The sequence below is a fragment of the Pinus tabuliformis genome, chromosome 4_1 (genome assembly GCF_031772625.1).
Source record: "Pinus tabuliformis cultivar Carrire ecotype Pingquan chromosome 4_1, CPIR1, whole genome shotgun sequence".
In the NCBI taxonomy this organism is placed as follows: domain Eukaryota; kingdom Viridiplantae; phylum Streptophyta; class Pinopsida; order Pinales; family Pinaceae; genus Pinus; species Pinus tabuliformis.
Window position 1 is genome coordinate 710298135 of NC_142303.1, and position 19561 is coordinate 710317695.

Genomic DNA, 19561 nt, shown 5'->3' on the forward strand with positions numbered 1-19561 from the left:
CAGTGAAGCTTTCATAGATTCACCTTGGTATGCAGATATCATATTTGTTTTACTAAACCTACAAGCTCCTCCTGGTTTATCTAGAACTAAAGGTAGATTTTTGAAAATGAAATCAATGAAATATTGTATCATAGACAATGCTTTATTTTGGAAAGATAATGGTGGCATTCTGTTAAATTGTTTATTAAAAGATGAAGCTGACAAAATTATGCAATAATTTAATGCAGGAGATTGTGGAGGACACCTATACTGGAAAACAAATGCTGATAAGATTTTAAGGGCAGGTTTTACTGGCCCACCCTTTTTGCAGATGTCAAGAAATATGTGACCTCTTGTCACAAGTGCCAAATATTTGAGGGAAAAAAGAAACTCTTGCCATTACCTCTCAAACCCATCTCCACAAAAATTCCTTTTCAACAAGGGGTTTGGACTTCATTGGGGAAATTCACCCATCCTCCTCAGCCCAGCATAAATGGATTTTGATAGCCACTGATTACTTTACTAAATGGATGGAATCCATCCCTTCTAGACAAGCCACAAACTTTGTCATCATTTCATTCCTTGAGAACAACATCCTTTCTAGATTTGGATGCCCCCAAAAGCTCATTACTGATAATGCAGCCACTTTCAAATCCAAGAAAATGGTAGAATTTTGTAACAGATATCACATTACCCTTGGCCATTCCACTACCTTTTACGCTCAAGGTAATGGAATTGCAGAATCCTCAAACAAAACCCTTGTTAATATCATCAAAAAACTACTTGAAGACAATAAGAAGACCTGGAACAAAAAGTTGGTTAATGTCTTATGGGTAGACAGACTAACTACCAAAAAGTCCATTGGTACATCTCCTTACCAGCTAGTATATGGAATGGATGCTATTTTTCCATCCTCTTTAGGATTACCAGTGATAAAAATGATTCAATAGTTTCAAGTAGAACCAAATGATATCCAAAGGAGGATAAATCAAACAATACATTTGCAGCAAACTAGAGAAGAAGTCTATGTCAAATCACAAGTGATCCATGATAAAATCAAAAAGATTTTTGACAAGAAAACCAAAGCTAATTATTTCTACATAGGTGATAAAGTACTCAAATGGGATTCCGGAAGAGAAGAAAAGGGTAAACATGGTAAATTTGATTTCCTATGGCAAGGCACTTATATCATTTATGGTTATAGAGTTAACAATGCATTTTTCTTGAGACAACTAGATGGAACAGATCTACGAGGAGGACCAGTCAATGGTAGAATATTGAAGCATTACTTATCCACAGATTAACATTAGTTCATTTGTTTACTTTTCTCATTGTATATAACATTGCAAATCTTAGATTGGATTGAATGGTGATCTTTTGAGATTGAAGCCTTAAGAGAAGGCCCTGAGCTTTGAAAGGTATACCATCATATGCATGAATAAAACAAATCACAGAAGAACAGTTACAAGGAAACCACAATCAAAGGTTCAAATGCTATTGATCTTAAAGTCCTTGAAATTTCACCAGGAAAAGCCATCCCCATGTGGAGCCACTATTAGGGTCCTATAATAATAGGATTCATAATTTTGAATTGGCTATCGTTAGTCTTGTAATATTGTACATACTTTTGCTTTTTGCAAAATGTTTTCCCATATTAAAATAAAAAAATGTAAAGAGGGTATGTCCTAAAAGAATAATCAAAGGACTAAAAGAAAGAAAAATATCAAAAAAGTAAAAAATATGAACCCCAAAAAGAGATAAGAATAGATCATGAAAGTGTGCAAATCCAAATTCCACTCCTTTTACTTTTCTTTGCAAAATAAGATTATGTGCAACTTGTCAAAAATGCCACAATCCATGATAGTCAAATAGTTTAATCTTGACTCATTCATGCTTTAAATTTCATGTTGATAGATAAAGAATAAAGATCTAGCCAAATTGTTTAATCTTGGCAGATCAGTAGTTAGGTATAGAATAATAATGATCTAATCAGTTTAATCTGAGCCAATGGAAGTTATAAGGTTAGAATTAGATAGTTTTCTTATCAAAAGAAAAAGAAATGAAGGGTCAGCAAGCTCAAATGCACCCAATGAATGAAGAGAAAATGCTAGGGTAAATAAAGGGTAGGTAGAAGAAGTTTTGCAAATGCACAAGGTTGCTAAGTCAAAAGCACATTCATCATGCTTAATCCTATGTTTCATGTGCAGGAGGAATTGTGAAAGAGAAAGGACATTCACTAAAGCTTATTTACTAATTTCCCCTCATTTCACTAGACCCACACATACTTATTTGCTAATTTCCCCTCATTATCCCTTCATTACTTGTAAAAACCCTTTCCCTTCATTTTGACCTTTTTCCCCTTGGTTTTACACATTTCCCTAGACATTACCCTTTAAAAATTATCCCCCCTTCCCAAAACCCCTTTCCCTAATGTGAAACCCATTCCCATCACAAATAATACATTCCCCCCTTGTTAATTTCCCCTATTCCCCTCAAAAACACATTAAACCCTTTATCCTAAGTTATTTACTATACCCTCGCTTTATACATTTAAAGTCCCCCACGTTATAAATCCCTGACACCCTTTAACTCACCAAAACTTGGTGTATAGTTAAAACCCTCTACCATATAAACCCATGCCCCCAACCTTTAATAACCCATTTCTTATATTAAAAATCTCGTCATTACCTTTTAATTAATTACAATTCATTGTAATTAAACTCCAAGCCCCACCAACTACATCCCAACTCCTTCTGTGCAACTTCACTGTGCGATATCCCTCCGATCTCCCACCTCCAGATCCACCGATGCATATCAATATCATGCAGATTCACAATCCGACAGTTAATGGTCCAAAGGCACACAAGATTTGCGGTTTTGGTTGAGCACTGTTTGGCTACATGGCAGGACCAAGTTATATCGTGTGCTCGCGAAAAATACCACCTCCCCACCTAAACAAAAACTTCCCACTGTTCATTTGCCAATTCTTACGCCAAAATGTAATCATTATTGGTTAAAAGGCCGAAAAAGCCTCATTTTTCTTTTTTTGCTCATTTTCATTGAAAACCTCTGTTAACCAATTCTGACACCCTAAACCTCTATGCAACCATTTTAGCCACCTTTTTCAACCAGAAGATGCTGCAGACACCAAATTGAAATAGCGAATACATAATTGAAGCCTCAAAAACCTCTACAACCACCACAGAACCCTGTGTACGCACCAAATCGTCAATTTCTAGGTATTCTTGAAAGAACCAGAACAACCCTGTAAATTTGAGCTATGCACAGTAACATTAAAATGTTAATTAATTAAATTAATTGAAAAACCTTGCTAAATTGAAGAAAAACTTATTGTGCATCTAAACCCCTTTCTACACATTGTAATTACCCTCCCCACGGTTTCAAGCCTTCTAACTTTACTCCTAAAGCCACATAAAAAGTAATTCCATTGAACAAACCAAATTATGGATTCCCAAACCTCTCTGGATGTAGGATCTCTACAAACCCCTCACTTAGATATTGACCACCTCCCATTGGCTAACAGATAGTTTCAAATTAAAGATACTGCTTCCCCTAGCCACCTACTAAAACTCCACTGTCGGAGTAAAGACAATTTTTTGAACCAGAATGATGAAATTCACCTATGAGAGTCAAATTTGCCCAAGTACTTGTTCCCACAGGTACACTTGTTCCTAGAAATCATCCACTTCTATCAATCTTGCTATGTTCCAAGTCAGAGAGCCATAGTCTCCCCTGACCAACAACTTTTATTCACTATTACTGCAGAGTCAATAAATCAAATGCTGCAAATCTAGCCAGGTCAAAATGAGATCCCACTTTCCATTGAAGAATTACTTGAACTATACACCAAGCTAGAAATTCCCAAGAAAGTTGATATCTTTCAGACTTTCATCATTGAAGAGTCTCATACTCCAACATATAGTCCTCCATATGTTGTCACCATTTTCTCTAAGAGAGGCAGACAAATTATAACCATGCTCTCTTGCATTCTAGGGTACACCACTGATGAACATATGGATGAGGTTGTTCTTGCTTTCCTTTATATATTTTTCCCAAACAATACTCTTGCTACAGTTTACAACTTTACTCAGTTCATAACAGACAAAATCCATGAACAATTTATCAGATTACCAAATGAGAGTGTGTTCAAATATTCATTAGTATTGTTTCACATGTTCTTATACTTTCAGTCATACAAGTTTCCAATCAGCATCCAAAAGTTAGACATCAAGGGAAATCCAATATTTGTCATCTTTTGGACACCATTGATCCAAAGATATTCTACTTTTTTTACTTATAAAGAGTTCATTGATTCATTTGTTCATCCAGTTATAAACATGCTAACCAATAGCTATCAGCCTAGGATCAGTGAGGAGATTAAGAGACTTTTATAGTTGGATAAGAACAATAGAGTGGGAGACTGGTATATATACCAAGACCACACAAAAATTAGAATATATGGATGGAAACTCACTCCCTACAAGCTGCCCAAATACCTCCCCATGAGGATATTTGCATTAGAGTATTTCAGGAAAATCATAAACTCTGATGAGGTTAATTTCCTGTCAGCTAGGAATAGGACTCAGTTTAAAATGAAAAACCAATTGGGCCCTTTTACTTGTAATAATAGGGAAGCTGGACCAGAGGCAAACAAAATCTTACAACAGATGAACTTCAAAAGCAGTTTTATATGGCAGTATGACCCTAATGGAGTCATAAATAAACTAAGACTCAAGTTCAAATTAAGCCCTTTCATACATGAGCCTAGGCCAGACATTGAGAGATATGCCAACCAGTCAAAATGGTTGGAAAATACTTTAATAGATGTGGAGAATACCTTAATTGATGTGCAAAAGCAGATTGATACTAGTTCCTTTCTGCAGGTTCTAGCCCTACAGGAACAGATGGGTATTACTCCCATTTTACAGACTCCAGCAAATGAGGACAGAGATGTAAAGAGAACCAGGGAAGAAGGTTCTAGCTTAGGGATGGACACTACAGATGACAAGTTTGAGATCAGTTATAGTAAGAGGCCCAAGCTTAATCCTGTAACTGAGTAAGAAGACACCATTGAGACAGTAGAAATCACTGACACTGACACAATGGTAGGAAGGAGTAAAGATCCGGCAATTTCGGAGGAAACTCATCAACCTTCTACCTAAAACACTCAACTTATTGAGAAACAACTTAGCATTGAAGTCTCTTCATCCAACAAGCCAGTGGATAAAGAGAAAGATGTAAAAGAGAAGTACAAGGAAATTAAGTTGAGGAATGAGGCATTGTAGGCTGAAACTGATGCCCAGTACTTCAAACAAGCACCGACAAATCAGAATAGATTAATGTCATCATTTTACATTAAGATTAGTAAGATGCAAATGACATTCATGCAACCTACAGTCCAGTAGACCAAATCATCAGCAGACTACACAAAAACAAATTTTGAAGTTTTGGCTAGGGATTTTCACCTTATTAACCAAATTGAGTTCCACAAATAGGCAGGTGAGATGATTTACTCCATAATGACCAATAAAGCAATGACTGTGCACAAACTTCAAAGCTCATTGGACAACATCAAAACATAGTGTAAGCTATAAAAGGCATCCTCACGGGACAAGGATAAAAGAATCAAGTCACTAGAAGACTTAGTGATTGAGCTTGGATATAATCCCAATGGTGTCAAGGCTGCAGAAAAATTGATAAAAAGGAAAAATGAGGATATTGATGCTTTGAAGAAGCAACTAAAGTTGCCTCATTTAGAACATCCACAGACCAAGGAGGTCCTAGAAAGCCAAACCCATCAGGAGGAAATGATGGATCTCATTCTTCAATTAAATGATCAATTGAAAGAAATGGAGAAGGAAATGGACAGTTTAATACAATTGAAACAGGTCAGCCTTGAGACAGCTACTGCCACTACTATCCCTATAGTTACATCAATAGTTCCATCAACTTTAGCATCTTCATTAGCCCCCACAACTCCACTAGCTACAACTCTTCCAGCTACAGCAACATCTACATCAACAACAGCTGCAACTCAGCCAAGTAATGAGGCAAGAAAATTGGTCAAAGCCATGGAGGACATGTCCATTCAGACCACTGAGATAAACAAACTCAAAGAACAGCTAAGGAGTCTAGAGGATGAGAATAAATTGGCCCAAATTATGCACAAAAATGAAGTACAAAAGTCAAACAAGTTGACTGAGAGGATGAATAACTTAGAAAAAGAATTAACATTGAAGGAGCCACTTGCCCAAACAACAGAACAGCTATGGGCCAATATCATTGACTCTGTCAATGATATTTGGCCATATATACAAGTCATCTTTGAACAAAATGATTTAGTCAAAGAGGCTACTAAAGCAATTCAAAGAGTTAAGGCTGAACTTGGAGACATGCCAGAAGAAGCCTTAAGAATAATCCAATTCCTTAACTCTAAAAATAAATATGAATTGCAAGAGCTGGACATGGCTGCCAAGACTGGCACCATACTAGAGGTGAAGAAAGTGCTCACCAAGAGGAACTTAATTATGAACCTTGAGGACAAATGCCAAACCATGGAGCTGGCTATAGACAGGTTCATGGTTAAGTTTGATGCTTTAAGACAGAAAGGTCTACCAAATCCCTTGGTAATAAATGACAGACTAATGCCACATGAAGACTATAACAGGAAAATCAGAGAGGTGGCAAGAGATCAAGCCAATAATTCTTCTATGAAATGGATGCCTATAGGAAAGGTTCTGTACCAAACTTTTGAGAACCTATTTTACCTCCAGCATAAGGTAAAACAACTTTTTGTAAACAAGCCCACCTTGCAAAGTACACAGAAGCAGATGAAGTCTACAGAAGAATGGTAAATATTAAATTACCAGATGCAGAGACTTGGGAGAAATTAAATGACTTACTGTAAAAATGAAAAGTAAAAGTGAAAATAGAGCAGTAAAAGAAAAGTAGAAGGCCAACTCAAATGAAAGAGTATCAGGTGAAAGAGTCTCAGTTAAAAGACAAAGTAAAAGAATAATCAGCGTGGAACACCAACAACAAAGGAGAAAAAACAACAAAAGATCAAAGCATAGGACAACACAACCAAATAAACAGGGACAACATATAGCAGTTGAATATCTGTCTCTATCTTCTTGCATGAAGATATTTCTTTTTCCTAGAATAATTCCCAAAATAGTTTGGGATATTTTCAGATAAGTTTCTGTATAAATACTTCATAATTCGAAGTATAGAGGGTGGATTGTTAGACATTTCTATAGTTGTATTGATCTAAAACCTAAGGGTTCACTGTACCATTTTTCAAGTCAGTAGACTGGACTGAGTAATAAAGAGATTGCATTACAGGATTCATGCGTTGAGCCACTTCAGTGAAGTATTTTCTTTTTTTTTTGAAATTGTTATTTTCTTAAGTGTTTCACAAACTTTCATGTTATCTAAATTGAATGAAATAACTAGAAATTTATTACATAATTTGTCTAAGCACACTCTGCCTTGAACAATTAATCATTTTAATGTTTTCTTCTGATATCCAGAGTAGGGAATCCTTCATTGCTCCCTAGTTTCGATTGACCCCTACCATTTCCTTCATTATCCAGTTTGAGGAACCCTTAATTGCTCCTTGATCCTAATTGAAAACCACTTCACCATCCAGCCTAATAGATCTGAATTTACTCAGCTACCTTGCCCTATAAACACTATCTTTAGAAGTTGATCCAGTCATGTTTTCTTGACACTTAACCCCATAGCCCAATGGTAAAGAACATCCCTCTATCCATCTAAGTCAGTGATTCCACCATCAAATCAAAATCAAAACCCAATCAAAGCATAAATAACTAGCCTAAAATCAATTAACTAAACATAGTTAAATCATAAAGAGAGAGCCCTCTCTAAGCATTAAGAAGGCTAGAACCTAATCTCAAAAGTAGGTTTGTGGTTACCTCTATCATTTCTTTCATAACAACTCTAGAGAAAATTTGGAGTGATAACACTCCTCAGCTATTCTAACATGATCATATCCACTTCTCAAGTCTAATTTAGTGAAATATTTTGTATTCTTCAACTGATATAGAAAATCATATATTCTGGGTAGTGGGTATCGATTATTTATGGTAATTTTATTCAAATCTTGATAATCTAAACACATGCGCCAAGTTCCATCTTTCTTGGGTACCAAAAAAAATTTGAACCACATGGGGAAGTAGAGGGACAAATTACACCTTTATCTAACAATTCCTTGACTTGTTTTTTAATTTCTAAACTTCCCAGAATTGACATTCAATGCCGATATTTGGGAGTGGATAGTCTTATTGTAGCTGAATTTCATGTTGAATTCCCATTTTTTGGTGGCAATCCCTTTGGTTATTGAAACATATCTCCATATTGATTGACCACATCAACCAATTAGGCTTTCATCTTCATGTCACAGCCTACAAAGGATTCACACTCTATTTCATTCTTCTGCTTGGTCATAAGGAGCACGAGATTCTTGCTAGAATTGACTAGTCGCTTCATTTTCCCTTCACATGCTAAAGACAAATTAAGCTTTATACAATGGGCTGCCACAATATACTCCAGTCCATATTTGAACAAATGATATTTGTTCTCAAATCTATGGAAAATGACTTTCTGGTCATACAGATACAGGCTTCCCAACACAATTCCAGAAATATCCAGTGGCACTACATCTAATTCGACTTCATTAATGAAATTGGAAGTAATAGCAAACTTGAAAACACATTTCCTTGTGACCTAAAGATTTGATTCCTTGGTTATCCAACCCAACAAATATGGTTTATGATAAGGCACAGTTTCCAGATTCAACTTCTTAACCAAGTCTGTAGAAATTAAATTTTGCTGGGATCCACTGTCAAACAGTGTATCAATCTTGGTGTGTTTGGAAATAACTCTAATATGGAACAACTCAATTCTATTTTCTTCATTTGAAGCATTATTGGAGTTATTTGTTGCATTGGTGTTTTCCCCGGCTTCCTCTTTGCTTGTTTTTTCCATGGCTTTTACTTTAATGACTGTGGCTGCAATCTTTGTTTCATCACTTGAGTCGGAACCCAAGTCCTATTTTATAGCAACATTTGTCTTCTGTTTCCCTTTATTTTAAAATTTATTCGGTCTTAATTCAAGATGAAGCTTCCAACAATGTACTTCATCATGACCCTCTTTGGAACAATTCTTGCACATGGGTTTCTCCCCTTCTTTCTTAACAGAAGCATTTTTATTATGCTTTTCTTTAGATTTCTTTCCTTTTTCACCACTCTGGAATGGCTTCTTCTCACCTTCTTCTTGTACATTTTTCCCTCTTGCTTCGAGGTGTGTAGCTTGAACACAGACCTCATCAAGATCCATGGGATTAAACATAATAATGGTGTGTCGAATATAGCTATGCAAACCTCCTATGTATTTCAGCAAAGTATCTTGTCACTGCAAGTCTACTCCTAGCATAAGAACTCTTCTCCTAAACTCCTGAGTATACTCTTGCACATTTTGACCTTTTAACTCTATGAAATTTTTCCAATTCATGATAGCTTTCTGCATATGAGCTAAAGGGTAGAATTGTCTTTTTATAGGAGCAATGAAATCAAACCAAGTAATAGAGATCTTACCATGTTTTTTGATCTCGTCTTGAGTCCTTGCTTCCCACCAAATGAGTGTTGCACTCTCCATTCTCAATGAAGCCAACTAAATTTTGATATCATCCTCTTGAAGGTTCTGAATTCTACAATACACCTCCAACTGACAAATCCAATTATCAAGTTTCTCTGCATTCACTTCACCATTATATATGGGCAACTTGAATTTAACATCAAGTTTTAAAAACGGTGATTTACCAGTTCCTTTTGAAGAATGATGATGAGCATGAGTAAGGTTTGTATTAATGGAAGAGTGTGAGGATGGTTGTGAAGAATATGATGAAGAAGATGGTGGAGAGGGTGGAGGCTTGTCTCCATTCCCATTACCTCCTTTTCCATTACCTCCTCCTGAAGAGCCTTCTCCTTTGGGAGCTTTGGAACTTTTTCCTTGCAACCTATTATTCCTCTCTTCATAGAGGACCTTCACCATCTCTATAATATCAAAGAAATTCTTTCTGAAGGTCTTCTCATCTTTTGTCATGTTTGTAGGTTCTCCTTCATGAGACACGATCTTTGGAGTCTCAACTACAACTTGAGCCTGAACTGGTGTTGGAGATTGTGGCAACCTTGCTCTTCTTCCCCTTGACCCAACTTCGGGGCTTCCAACTAGCTTTCCTTCACCTCTTTTGTGTTTTAACCTTGTTAGCATGAAATAAAACTAGCAAACAATTAAATCCTTCTTTGCACAAGCAAATCTAGTAAGCAAAAACCAATGCTCTGATACCAACTTGATCTGAAATGGAGAAAATTAGTAATGTTGTGTTGATTCCCCATTCAGAATAAAACCCAAGATGCTTATCATTTTCTTATCAAGTGCTTAAGTATTCACCATTTTTGCTTAATTAACTAATTCCCATGAGAGTTTCTTATGTAAATGTTATAAATAATTTAACATAAAACATATGTTGAACAATAACAAATAACATCAAAATACCACACACAACACAGAGATTTAATGAGGAGTTCACCCCCCTAGGCTACATCTCCTTGGTCTAGCTTCCAATGCTTGGGCCTCTCTATTATGCTCAAAATTACAACAAAAGTGTGTTTAAAATGCTCAAATTCCCTTGAAACCTGTCTCAATGAGTTCAACATAGCAAAAATTTCTAGAATTGACTCTTTTTGCACCTAATTTAGATAAGAAATGAAGAATTTATGACTTCTCCTAGTTTTCCCACTGTTTGTTCCACAATTTTCTCCACATCTGGCATGATCCTACAAATTAGCCCAAAAAACCGCTAATTAAGAGAAAAAATTTCCATTCAGTAGGCCATACTCTATCAGCCGAATCACAAATCGCAATCGGCAAGGACCAGCGGGTTTAAGGTTTATGAACACAGCATCGATGTGTGATTTTGATGTGCGTGGACCTGACAAGAGTATTAACCGAAGCCTATAACCTTATCAAATACAAGATATCGCAATCAATGGAAAACCAATGGTCTTAGATATGTTGGACTGTGTAGTATTGTGATTTGTGATTGCGATATCGCATCGCAACCCTGATCTCGCCGAGGGCCGATTCTGTCGTCCTTCACTCCCTTCATTGATATGCGATTGCGATTTATCGCATCACAACCCTTCCTTTCTCAGGGGATGATTCTTTAACGTGATTTGCCTGCGACTTGTGATTGCAATATAGGGGGGCCAATGGCCGCTTGCCACTTGGTGCCTCCTCATTCACTAAAGGGCCTGCCATGTCATCCAATCCTACCATGTGTCTAAGTCAAACCTGAAATTTTACTTTCTCTAACTTCTGCATATGAGCTCAGATTTGAATGTCGTTCACACCGTTGGAATTAGAATGATGATCTCCTTGATCTAAAGCTAAGTTTAACAAAATTTTGACACTTTGATTTTTGAACATAATTTTGAGCACCTGATCACTACAGGATGTCAGTTATTTGCAGATGATGAATCACCTAATTTGGATCAAAAGAAATATAGATCTATTATAGGAAGTCTGTTATACCTAACATCTTCTCAACCAAATATAGTCTTGGCAATCATATTAGTAGCAAGGTATCAATCATCACACAAACAAAGTCATTTGTTAGCAACGAAAAGAATATTCATGTACTTGAAGGGGACTACATGCTATGGTCTATGGTATCTGAAAGGTAAGGATCTTACTTTGATAGCATACACAGATGCAGATTTGGCGAGCTTTGTGGATGATAGAAAAAGTACAAGCGGTGTTCATTCTACCTAAGAGAATAATTGGTGGCATGGCTAAGAAAAAAACAAACATCAGTGTCTCTATCTACTGCAGAAGTTGAGTACATAGTAGTTGCAGCCTGTTGCACTCAAGTACTGTGGATGAAACAAAAACTGCAAGACATGAAGGTAAATTTTAATAGACCTATATCTATCAAGTGTGACAATACAAGTGCAATAAGCATTTCAAAAAACCCTAGGCTCCATTCAAATACTAAACATATCCCTATAAAGTACCACTTTCTCAGAGAAAAAGTGGTTGAGAAAACAATGAAGATGGAGTACATACACATAAGGGAACAAATAGCAGACATATTTACAAAACCCCTTGCTAATGAACCATTTGAATATCTGAGAAACAAGCTAGGGATGGTACCTACAGACTCTCTTCACTAATGTGTCTTCAAAAGAAGAACCTACAAGACTGCAAAGTATATGAAATTGAGCGCGAACAACGGGGGAGATTATAGGAGCAAGAAGGAGTAATGAAGAGGAACACAAAGCTTATGATCATGGAAATAATTTGAAGTAGTTAAAGAAGCAGAAAGAACAAAAGAATCATCAAAGTGGGAAATCAAGTCACGTTCTCTAGGAGTTATCAACATCAATCAGGTTCCCCATTCAAAAGTCCATTCTTCAATTATTATTTTTTTCACTTGTATATATCGAATGTATAAACATGTAAATTAATTTCTACAAGTAGACACAGTACTAGTGCTGCTAAGACAATTGAAAATATATTTAGATCATATTGAAATTTAAGCATAAACTATTGTATAATTGCATCATCAATTTTTCTCAAAATTCTTCATTATCTGAATGCATCAATGTACATTATGATGATCCTAATTAAACATCTGGTGTATAAAATCCTAAGAGCCATCCAAGATATTTCCATCAAGCAAAGGAGTAGACTCTATATATGTTTATGTTTGGTTTATTTATGCATTCATCATGAAGCATCATGTGATCTACATCAGAACCTAATCATTGGAAATCTCCATGTGAAGACTTCTATTCCAGCAACTAATCAAATTTTGTACCAGTTTCACTGCATCACTAGGATTTCTTTAAATCCTTCAGCTTTGTTATTCTGAACACAAAAATTTTGGATGCAAGAAGAGCTAAAGTGTATGTATCCTCAATAAAAGAAACCTCTGCTATTCTAAACCATAGCATTCAAATTCAAATAGAACATATTATATATATATATATATATATATATATATATATATATATATATATATATATATATATATATATATATATATATATATTCAAGAAATCTCGCACAGTAATTGGGCTGCAACAGGTTATATAAAACAAAAGCAATGTGTTTCTAGTATTTGACCATATGGACTGCGATTTGTCAAAGCTATTACTGCATGTGATTGAAGAAAATAAAAGGAGCTATTGTTGCATGATATTGAATTTTTTTTTTAAGAAATCTCTCACTAAATCTTTTGAGAACAATCTCAGAGAACAACGAGTTTTTAGAGAGTTTTTAGGATGCCGCCAAAAAAAGACACCGAGAGAAACAGATCACCATGGATTTTTGGGGATTACAATCCCTCGAAGCACTGTTGTGTGAGGTTATACCCAACCCCAAGAAGGAACAATGAGCTCAGAATAAGAAGTTTGTATATGGAGGAGCTAAGAATCAACATAATGAATTCACTATTCCGTCTCTCTAGGTGAGGTGGTGGTTGTAGCTTTGCATACTGAATCTCAACTCTCTATCAAAGGCCTAATCATATATTAGCTCTTGGTTGGTGCACCTGCAACTAAGTCCCTATCTATATGTGGATGATGCTCCAAGCAAACATGCATGAAGAATTGAAACAAAAGACAAAGGATTAGAATCTAGCAGCATGGATAAAGCAACAAATTGGTTCCCCAATTGATGCCACGAAGGGTGCAGACATAGTTATAGGAGGTAGCTAGAGAAGAATCTGGAAAAAGGATCATAGATGTTACCTCCATCTCATGACCATGCAGAGCAGCGCTATACAGTGATAGAGTGCAGACCATGCGTTATACTGTGAAACACTGCAAAGTAGCATTATACACTAATACATTGTAGAGTGGTGTGATACGTGACAATGGCCAGATCATGTGTTGTATGTTACAGTGGGGTAGGTTAATTGTGGAGCAACGTCATTATTTCGGAGCAATATTTATTATTTCAGGCTATGGGCAGGTTAATTGTGGAGCAGTGTTATTATTTCAAAGCAACGTTATCATTCCCCTACGAAGAAGCCTCATTATTATCGTTGACAAGTTCACATGCAATATCAACCTCATTGTTAATATTGGCAACGACTATCCTCCAATGTATTATCGGTTAATACTTCAAGTTGGAATGATCGATATCCAACGTATTTTCTCAACGATGATCCATACTTGTTCCATACTAAACACAATGATACCCATTTATTATGATATGCCATTAAAAGTACAATGCATGTGATATGTGCCAATGTAAGTGATAATATGTGCCAACACAATTATATATTAAATTTGCAAACCATGTGTGCTGACACATTATATTGAAAACGAAATTATATGTTGAAGCTGCTAGTCATATGTGCAAATGTATTATATTGAAACTGCAATTATATGTTGAAGTTGTTAACTAGATGTGCCAAAGAAATATATTGAAATCGTTGCCATATGTGCCAATGCTAATATATTGAAAATATTTACAAACCTTATGTGCCAATGCAATATATTGAAAATAATGCCATTTTGAAGTTGTATATATTCAAGTTACTTTCTATATATTGATTCAACAGAGAATAATATTGAATTGATATATACATTCCAACAAAGAATTGATATATGCATTTGAAATATTGAGAGAGAATATTGATCCTGAATTTTTTCGTTCTGAGGTGGCTCGAGGTCGTGCTATTTTCCCTTCTAACAAGAAGCATCTGGAGTTGAAGGCCATGAATATCGGGAGAAGTTTTTATTGTGAAGGTTAATACAAATATTGGAAACCTGGCAGTTTTAAGCTCAATTGAAGATAAGGTTCAAAAACTTCAGTGGGAACTATGTGGGGTGCAGATATTGTAATGGATTTTTCAACTAGTTTTCATATCCATGAAACACGTAAATGGACTTTGCATAATTCTTTTGTACCTGTTGGTACTGTACCAATATATCAAGCTCTTGAAAAGGTTGATGGAATTATAGAGAAATTGACTTGGGATCAATCAATGATGCCACAAAAGTTGCTTGTCTCATTTTGAGTGTGGATGAAACTGTGAAAAACCCAAAGTTTTAGAGCACTCAAGGAGAAGGGGCAACAAATGCAATGGTTGGTGTTTTAGGGTTTTATTCCCTAATGCGTGGAAGCTATTATCACATGGCATATTTGGCAATTTTAGAAAAGAGAGACACAGATGCAATTGAGAGTTGAAGTCTGTAAGTTGGAATCTACAATTGGAAGTTGAAGTTTTTAATTGGATAAGTCTATTTAGACCTATGTGCAGACCAAAGATCTGTGAGCTTGTACCTAATATTTTTATTTATTTTTGGATGTTTGTTCTCAAGAAATGAGTAGATTTATTGGTGTACAGAATGGAAATTTTCTTTTGATTGTTATTAATCTAGTGATGACAGGTTAATTTATTAAAATTTGAAGGCATATATTCACATCCCTTGAGATTTGGCATTAATGATTGACAATGCCATGCAACGCAGAATTGTTATGTTGCAGCTAAGAGCACAAAGACCTAAATATTCACCTTGCAAGCCTTGTGAATTCAATGCAAGAATCAAACATGACCATGGCTATTGTCATTGGCCTAGTTTCATTCATACAATGATATGTTTACTCTAGTACAAAGATGAACGCATGAATGGTTGTGATTTCTAATTTTCATACATTGAAGTATATATATTCTTGTTCCATGTGCCTATAGAGGCAAAATAAAGATGACTTAATTAATACTAATCTAAGCCAACCAATCTAAAGATCACAGTCACTTCTGATGAGGAGGAAAAGGTGGAAGCATCATTTTTTTGTATTGCATCAAGTACAAAAACAATTATATAGTTCAATAGTAAGAAACTTCATTATTTGCTCTATCTCTAGTAGTAGGGATTTAAGTGCAATAAGGGTTCAAGCAATAAGAGTTTACTATTGTCTATAGTAAGGGTAATATCATTGCCATTCCCTGTTTCAAGCATGGATTATATCATGATGCAACAGAAGAAGTTTTGGAAGGTATATATATTCAAAAGGGCTTCATGGTTAGTAGTTGAATTATTGTAGAAAGAACAAACCTACAATATATGGTGGCATTCTTTTCAGATGACAAAGATCAGTCTTGTGGCGTTTTGAAGAGTTTGTGGAAGGGTTTGTATCTTCAGCAATAAGGACATCATCAGCAATAGGGGATTCCTCATTTCATCATGATCTCGTCATTCTCATAATTATTTCAAGGGCATTGAACTGAAAAGGTGGACCAACAAGCTATAGCATAAGAGCCTTGTCTACCTGTTATTATTTATTTGGCAAGGCATTCCCCCACCTCTATTGATGCTATTGTGAATGCCCCCTACTACTAGATATAATATTTTAGCGCTACATAATAGAACATGCAACTTGAAGGTTGGGCTCATTCAAGTAAAAGTTGTACATATTCTTATGAACAATATAAAAATTATACAAGGGATGAATAAAATGCACCGTGCCTAGGGCTAGCATATTGACAATGTATGAACAATGACATATGACATTCTAGCTATGCAATACCAACATTCCTTAATATCAAGCACTACATCCTTTGCATTATGGAGAGCAATAATGATACCAGAATTTAACTTTATGGGCGTTGAATGTGCATTGGGTTTCTGAGCATTGAATGTGTCTTTGGCAACATTAAATCATTCTATAGCAGCGTTATAATATGAAGAAACATATAATTGGCATGGATGTAATTAATTGGAAGCAACATTTATTGTCATTTCATACACTGCCTTGGTACATTGGGAAACATTGAAGAAGCCTATTTCTTGTTGGATCAACATTCATATGGTTTACACTACTATATTAAAACATTTCTGAAGCTTATTTGGAGCAATGTTTATGGAGCAACATTCATTCTGGAGCACCATTCATTCAATCTGGCACAACCCTATTAAGCCATATGGAGTGGTATTCATTCAATGATAGTGTAAACATCGTTTATGAAGAACAATACATTGCAACTTTTAAAGCATTAAAGTGATAACGACAGGTTTTACAGGCTACAAGACATATATAGCCCCTTGCCATTGATGTCAAAGGGGGAGGTAAGAAGAAGTTATGGGCGCCAATGAGAAACTAATAGAGGCTATGACCAACAAGGAGAAATATCTTTCAGGGCAAAAGGAGTGTTGATCAGTGGTTGTCATTGATGTCAACCCAAGCAGCACCAAGGGCTACCCTGATCTTGCATGGGAATTTTGACTTGACAACTTACTCTACTATAAAGCAAGGATATTTATATGGATTCTACTCGTTGAGATGTTTCCGTTGATATGTGGCACACCACGTAATTCTTCACGGTTTGAGAGATATTCGTGTTTGACATTAGTAACCCCAATTAGTGGGCTAAAACCCTATGGGGTTGTGGCATGGCACTCATAATTGGTTGTGGTCATTGAATAGTCAATAATTAATAATATTTTTTTTCTCCTAAATTCCCTCCGACTTTCACTTGTTGAGGATCCTCTCAACTCAAGACATTTATATAAATAGTGATCCTCATATCCTCCTCTAGTAGGGATTTTGTGGTTTCAAACGGATCATTGTGACATTTTTGCTATAGAATTTATCTGTGAAGGTTAAGGCATTGAAATTAAAACCCACTTGATCCGAAATCTTTATGAACCTCGTGACCAAATTTCAGATCTTGGTTCGCTATATTTTCGGAGATATGATCTGAGGAAGTTAGGCTTTTTGCAGGCTTCCGAATTCCATGTCAAACTAGTGACATTGGGAAAATCATCATATCTTTCTCTCTGAGCATTGGATTCAAATTTCATAAACTATGAAAGAAATAATATGGACTATAGTTTTTTAAATATCTTTTTCAGGGCCGAAGTTCGCAACAGCGATACGTGGCACTTCGTACAAGTTCTGTCTACTGAACCAGTCTATAATCAGGCCATCGTGGGAGATTGGGCATAACTCATTCTTGAAGAATCTAATCTTGATCATACTTGTGGTGTTGGAAAGAGGAATAAAAGGGATACCGTAGGACTAAATTTCAGATTTTGGAGATCCAAAATTACATAGATAAAACAGATTCAATATCCTAGAAGGCAAGAAAACACATGCACTCAAGGATCACTGCAGTAAGGACCACACGTAAACAGTCAAGGGTAAGTCTCCTACAACAAGGTATGTATGATTCGTGTTTACATTTTAATTTTGAATATCATCTCCATGGAAAATTTTAGGGGCTAATGTTCATCTAGTGGGCTAATTTTCCATGAATTTTCCACAAAAAATATTCGCCAATTTCCAATTTTTATAAAAGATGATTCCCCCAAATTTTAGAATATAAATTTTTTTTACCTTAAAAATTGCTAACATTATATAGAGACTATATATAAAATCATTATAAATTTGAATAATTTTACAAATATATCAATAATTTTTTTTATAGTTTGCATATTAGGGATTAGTGAGATTCGCCAATGTTTTTAAACTTCAAGAAAATTTTCCATCCTTAAAATTTTCCTTGTCTCTAACATATGTTTTTGTAGGACAATGTAAGTATATACAAGGTCTCGTTTATATCTCTATGTCTCTATATGTCACAGTTAGTTTTTATACCACATTTCAGATGTCCTATTCTTGATACTACACATTTGATGCTACACCAAGTCTTCTAAATCTATATGATGTTGTATGTTCATGTTACTTGTCCTTTCATCATTGATAGAATGGTCTATGTTGTTGTACTTGGAATTTGGTCCATCACAAGTCTAGGGTTTATCATCAGTTTTAATTGGATATATCTTTACATTAGTTTTGGATATAGTCTTGCATAAAGTCCAGACCTATATCAAGAGTGGGAGTCTTTGTCTACTGCTTCAAAAAGTCAACAAAAAAGTGACAAGAACACTTCAGGTAAGCATTGTAATTTTAATTTGTATTTATTCATTATTATGCACTTACATGTGTTTTGCAGGTAGAGGTAAGTTGAAGGGTATTTTGTTTTGTTTTGGGATTGGTTTTGCCAAGAAAATTTTGCATGCAAGTAGAAGAAGATTCAAGTAAAACATCAATCAAGAATTCAAGAGAAGAAGTATCAAATCAAAGGAAGCATTGCAGCGGGATATCCTTGAAGAAATGACAACCATCCAGATATCGTGAAGTATTGTTAAGGCCAAGAGTCATCATTGTAAAGTTGTAAAAGAGTCATTTGTAAGAGAGTCATCATTGTAAATATTGTAAAAGATTCATTTTGCCTAGAGTCGAAGAGGCAGTGTTAGGGGACATAGGAGTCGCTATTGGGATGATGCCATGTTTGGGTTGTAGGTCATAGAGTGATTGGGTATTTTGTCATGTACACAAAAATCATTGTACATATTATTGTGTCATGGATTGTTGTTCCTGGTTTAGGAATCCTCAGTCTTGTTTTATTTTCGTCATTATATGGTGGCAGGGAGGTGCTAGGCAGGTGTATGAAGTCGCC